General features: G+C 44.4%; 1 pseudogene; it reads left to right on the forward strand.

Moving 5' to 3' along the window:
* Positions 1 to 2999: 2999 nt before the first annotated feature.
* Positions 3000 to 3448, forward strand: LOC129532887 (small ribosomal subunit protein uS19-like; annotated as a pseudogene).
* The last annotated feature ends 2326 nt before the right edge of the window (positions 3449 to 5774 follow it).

A 5774-nucleotide genomic window follows, 5' to 3' on the forward strand; every position in this document is an offset into this window, starting at 1 on the left:
TGGGTCCAGCAAGAAGAAAAAGTCTGGATTCCTAAGGTGCTGACTCTAGGGGTCTCCGGTGCTGAAGAATTAGAGTCTAAAATTCTAGGGTAAGGAGAGTAGGCTATGTTCTAGACAAGCAAGGGTCTTTGGAGGACCGTGGTTTAAATGTACTGGTGACTGAGAAGCAAATACATTTCATACTCTAGCAGCCACTTAGCATGTCCACCTTGTCTGCTGCACTCGGCAAAACCTTCCCAGACCCCGGGGCAGTGAGCCACTCCTCTGGGCTCCCACAACATTGGGCCCATGTCTTTATTACACGACTCACTGCATTGTCTTTCATTTATTAGCTTAGCCATCTGTCTTCCAAGATGGACTGCCAGCTCCTCAAGGGCACTAACCAAGCCTCATTCATATTTATATTTTTGGTTTATTCCCTAGCACAGAGCCTAGCACTTGGTACATATTGACTGACTCCTCAAAGGAAGGGAATGGAAGACACTGGTAATAAGATGAACCAGGAGCTTCCAGATAGCTGAACACATGGAGGGTGGTGCATCCAGAGAGGACACGGAAGCTCCACACTCCTACCCCCAAACCACGCTCTATGTGTCTCTTCATCTGTATCCCTTATAATAAACCGGTAAACATAAGGTCTATAAGAAAGTAATAGGGTTAAGTGAGGTCATAAGGGCAAGGCCTTATCCCATAGGACTGTTGTCCTCATGAGAAGAGGATGAGACACCAGGGAACCTCTCCACACAAGCACAGCCAAGAGGCCATATGAAGACGCAGCCAGAAGGCAGCCACCCACCATGAGGGAAGAGAGACCTCATCAGAAACCAACCCTGGTGGCACACTGATATTGGATCTAACCTCCAGAAATGTGAGAAAATAATTTTTTTTTTTTTTAAAGATGAACTGGTGTGGGCGTAGAGTTTTACAGTAGAAATAATATGTCAAAGAGGTTAAGTTTGGTCTTGGGAGTAAACTGGTTCAAATTCCAGTTCCACCACTATTTTAATGAGGATTAGGTTTGGCTGTAAATGACAAACCCCAAAACAATAGCAGCTTAAGCAAGTTAGATGTTTACTTTTCTCTTTCATGTAAAATTTTGGAGGTGGCCACCTCAGGATTCCCAAGTTAGCTCCAGCATGTCCTCAGGGACCAAGGCTCCTGCTCCCTTGCGGCTCTGCTGTTGATGGCCTTGGTCACATCATGGCACTGGCTGGCACCCTCTGGCTCAAGCTGTCACGTCTGCATTTCAGCAGCGGAGAGAAGGCTGAGAGTTCCAGGAAGTTGCACATACCACTTTTGCTTATATCCTATTGCCCACAATTTAGTCACACGGACACCTAACTTCAACAGAGTCTGGAGAACGTAGTCATAACTCTAGAAGGCCACATGCTCAGCTAAAAATGAGAGTCTACTACTGTACAAGAAGGAGAAATTAGATTTTAGAGGAAAATAGTTTTTGTCATACTAGCTGTGTGACTTTGGGGAAATGAATTAATCTCTCTGATTCTCAGTTTCCTCATTCAAGAGTTAGAAGAACGCAAGCAAACACCTTAGCAAAGTGCCTGGCACTGATGAAGGGTTGAGTTATTATTACTTTCCTTTGGTTGTGGCTAGGCTGGCAGGAGGCAGTATCCCTCACAGGGAGAGTGTACATGCAAGCCTGCCCGAATCTGAGTTTTTTTTCGTGCCACTTACCAGCTCTGTGACTTGGGGTTTGTTACTTGACCTTTCTGAATCTTAGTTTTTTCATTTATAGAATGGAGGCAGCAATAATCCTTTCTTTATAGGGTTCTTGTGAGGATTGAGATATTGTATGTAAAGCATTTCATAGGGTACTAAGCAAGAGAGACTCTAAAAGTGCTGGCTTCTTCTATTATTACCAGTCAAGACAAGCCCTGAGTGACCTTGAGATCGACCATGAAGAAGATGCTGGAGAAGGTTCCATAGGATTCTGCCTGGCCACCAGACTCCAAAATTCAGCTCGTTCTAAGGGGCGGGACTGATGCTGTAACCAGGAGGCAATAAATTAACTTGACCTCCAATGACTGTATTAGTACGCTTGCATTTTGAATTCTCTCCAAATACAGCTGATCTTAAACGCAACGGGAACATCCTCTGCCTTCCTGCACGTTTTCACTCCCCCAAACTGTCAGCAATTCTCATCTACAGGGTGCTTTTCCCAAAGGGCTCAGGCAATAAGCACCAGGATGAGAAGTGCTAAAGCCAGAAGGAATTTCTGGCCCCAGCAGGACCTGGAGGGCTGTGCCCAGGCTGTGTATAGGCTGAGACTGCCTGTCCCCTCGGGCAGAAGTTGCAGAGAAGCAGAAAATAAGCCAGGATCAGGTGAGCCAGACTTCAGCTTGATGAAACAAGCAAAACACACTATTTCTCTTTAGCTCGGGCTCCTGGGATTAGCGGTTAGGTCCCTAGAGTATACTGGGTGTTTATTCTCGGAGACCTGAGGCTCCAAGGAGTAGCAAGAGTGGGAGGCACAGGGCCTCCCCAGGTAGCTCATTGTTGGTTCTACTTCTCGCAGAAGCCAAATTGGGATCCTCTGCCATATACCCTTCATGTTCACAGGCTGCTTCTCAATTCAGCATCAGCTGAGCAACTGCCGGGGGTCCCCGAGAGACAGGAAAGACTGGGTGGGAAATGGACGACTGCGGCCCTGCTGGTTCCCACGCTTCCAGGCTCCCAGGGCACCCTTCCCACTCAGCCCTACTGACTGCCATAGTGACTGCTCCATCAGTTACCATGGCCGCTCGGCAACCCACCTGTAAACGAAGCCACTGTTTGATCCCAGAAAACTCCCAGTTAAATCACAAATCTGCCGTTTTTCTGCTGTCTGCGAAGAGGATGTATCACCTGAAGCGAAAAATTGGAAACAACCTAAATGACTAAGGAAAAGAGATTGGTTGCACAAACGATGGTTGCATCATTTCAAGTAATATTATGTGGCCATTAAAAAATATAAATCATTTTTCTGAGGATCCGGCAAGATGGCAGAGGTAGAGCAGAAGAAGAAGCGGACCTTCTGCAAGTTCACCTGCTGCGGCGTGGACCTCGAGCAGCTAGCTGCTGGTCATGTCCTACAAGCAGCTGATACAGCTGTACAGTGCGCCCCAGCGGTGGCGGCTGAACTGGGGCCTGCGGCGGAAGCAGCACTCTCTGCTGAAGCGCCTGCGCAAGGCCAAGAAGGCGGTGCCGCCCATGGAGAAGCCCGAAGTGGTGAAGACTCACCTGCGGGACATGATCATCCTGCCCGAGATGGTGGGCAGCATGGTGGGCGTCTACAACGGCAAGACCTTCAACCAGGTGGAGGTCAAGCCGGAGATGATCAGCCACTACCTGGGCGAGTTCTCCATCACCTACAAGCCCGTGAAGCACACCCGGCTTCAGGGCCACCCACTCCTCCTGCTTCATCCCCCTCAAGCAGTGGCTCAGCTAATAAAGGCACACATGTCTCAAAAAAAAAAAGTATATATATATATATATATAAAATCATGAGGATATATATAATCATGAGGAGATATATATATATATAAATCATGAAGATTATGTGGTGACTTGGAAATATGGTTATATTATGATGTTCAGTGAAAATATAAAATCTCATCTCTGCCATGAGTGCAGTGGTAAAAACTATATGTACATCTGGATAAAGAAAAACACACCAAAAAAGAGAAAAAATGGGGTGGGAGGATGGTGCGTACAATTTCCCCTTTCATGTATTCTGGTATCTTAGTGCTGTTTGTGCACTAAGTAAGAAAATCATTTTAAAATCTTGCTCACTAACCTATCATGCACTTTCACCTTCCCCCAAAGAGGAAAAAGCCTCATTCACTGAAATTTGCTAGTGTAGCTCCTTTGCTTATTTTGATATCAACTTTTCAATCAATATTCTCGGGAAAAGATATGACTATTTTAAGTTGAAAGCAAACCACAGACGAACTCAGTTCCCTGGTCAATTATCCTCCCAGTAGGTGGTGACAGTTAAAAGCAGCTCCTTAAGGACCAAAAGCAGCTCCTTAAGGGCCCAAAACAGCTCCTTAAGGGCCAAACCCTGCAGTGAGGACTGTAAATAACTTAGATTCTTCAGGTGCTCAGCGTTTGAATTCCTGGATCACCTGCGGCAGGTTCACCTGAAGTAGACATTAGAGGTGGGGCTGTTCTGCACCAGGAACAAAGCTACTCAAAAATCCTTGACTCTTTGAATTTGGCTGAGTGAACAGGAAAATTAAGAAATCATCACTTTAAAATGACCCAGAATTTCAGGAGCCACTTTAATACCATTCCTGCCACCAACTCATTGTGTAAGCCTAAGCACATCACTTAGCCACTCTCCAGACTAAGGGAACAGATTGTAGCCTGCCTGTAAATGGCTGATGGACAGAAAAACATGAAAACGATGGTGCTGAGCACTTTGCAAAAAGGAAACAGAGTTCATTTGAAAGAACCTGGGATCTGGAGTCAGAAAGTCTGGATCCAAGCCAAAATCTGCCACGCATGAACACTGGGACGTTAGGCTATTAGTTTTTGAGTCTGTTTCCTCAGTAAAATGGGGATAATACTCTGCGCAACTGGATTGTTTTGACATTTAAATGAGTTTATGAGAAAAAGCTTTGTAAATTGTAAAGCACATGTATTAGTTTTTAGGGTTGCCATAATAAAATTCCACAGACTGTGTGGTTTAAACAACAGAAATTAATTTTTTTTTTCACAATTCGTGAGTCCAAAAGCCTGAGATTAAGGTGTCAGCAGGGTTGGTTTCTTGTGAGGCCTCTCTCCTTGGCTTACAGAAGGCTGCCTTCTCTCTGTGTCTTCCCATGATCTTTCTCGATGTGTGTCCGTGTCCTAGTCTCCTCTTCCTATAAGGACACCAGTCATATGGAATTAGGGCCCACCCAAATGACCTCATTTTAACTTCATTACCTCTTAGAAGACCCTATCTCCAAATACAGACATATTTTATCTGTTTTATTGTACTTGGCTTTATTATGCTTCACAGAAACTGCTTTTTTCACAAATTGAGGGTTTGTGGCAACCCAGCATTGAGCAAGTCTATTGGCATCGTTTTTCCAAATACATGTGCTCACTTCATGGCTTTGTGTCACATTTTGGTAATTCTCATAATATTTCAGACTTGTTCATTATTATTTCTGTTATGATAATCTGTGATAAGTGATACTTGATGTTACTATTATGATTGTTTTGGGGTGCCATGGACTGTACCTATATAAAACAGCAAACCTAATTGATGAATTTGTGTGTTCTGATTGCTCCACTGATTGGCGGTTCCCCAATCTCTCCCTCTCCTTGAGCAGAAATCCATGGATAAGTGGACCTGCATAGTTCAAACCTGTGTTGTTCAAGGGTCAACTGTATTTTAAGCCCACTGTTGCGACCTGCTGCTCAGAAAAAAAAGATTTCTTTCCAAATATTACTGTTCATTGACAATGTACTTTGTCATCCAAGATCTCTGATAGAGATGTACAAGGAGATTAATGTGTTTATGTCTGCTAACACAACATCCATTCTGCAGCCCATTGATCAAGGAGTAATTTTGACTTTCAAGTCTGGTAATTTCAGAAATACATTTTGTAAGGCTATAGCTGCCACAGATAGTGATTCCTCTGATGGACCTGGGCAAAATAAAATTGAAAATCTTCTGAAAAGGATTCACCGTTCTAGAAGTCACTAAGAACATCTGTGATTCGTGGGAGGAGGTCAAAATATCAACATTAGCAGGAGTTTGGAAGAAGTTGATTCCAACC

The sequence above is a fragment of the Gorilla gorilla genome, chromosome 1 (assembly GCF_029281585.2).
Source record: "Gorilla gorilla gorilla isolate KB3781 chromosome 1, NHGRI_mGorGor1-v2.1_pri, whole genome shotgun sequence".
Classification (NCBI taxonomy): domain Eukaryota; kingdom Metazoa; phylum Chordata; class Mammalia; order Primates; family Hominidae; genus Gorilla; species Gorilla gorilla.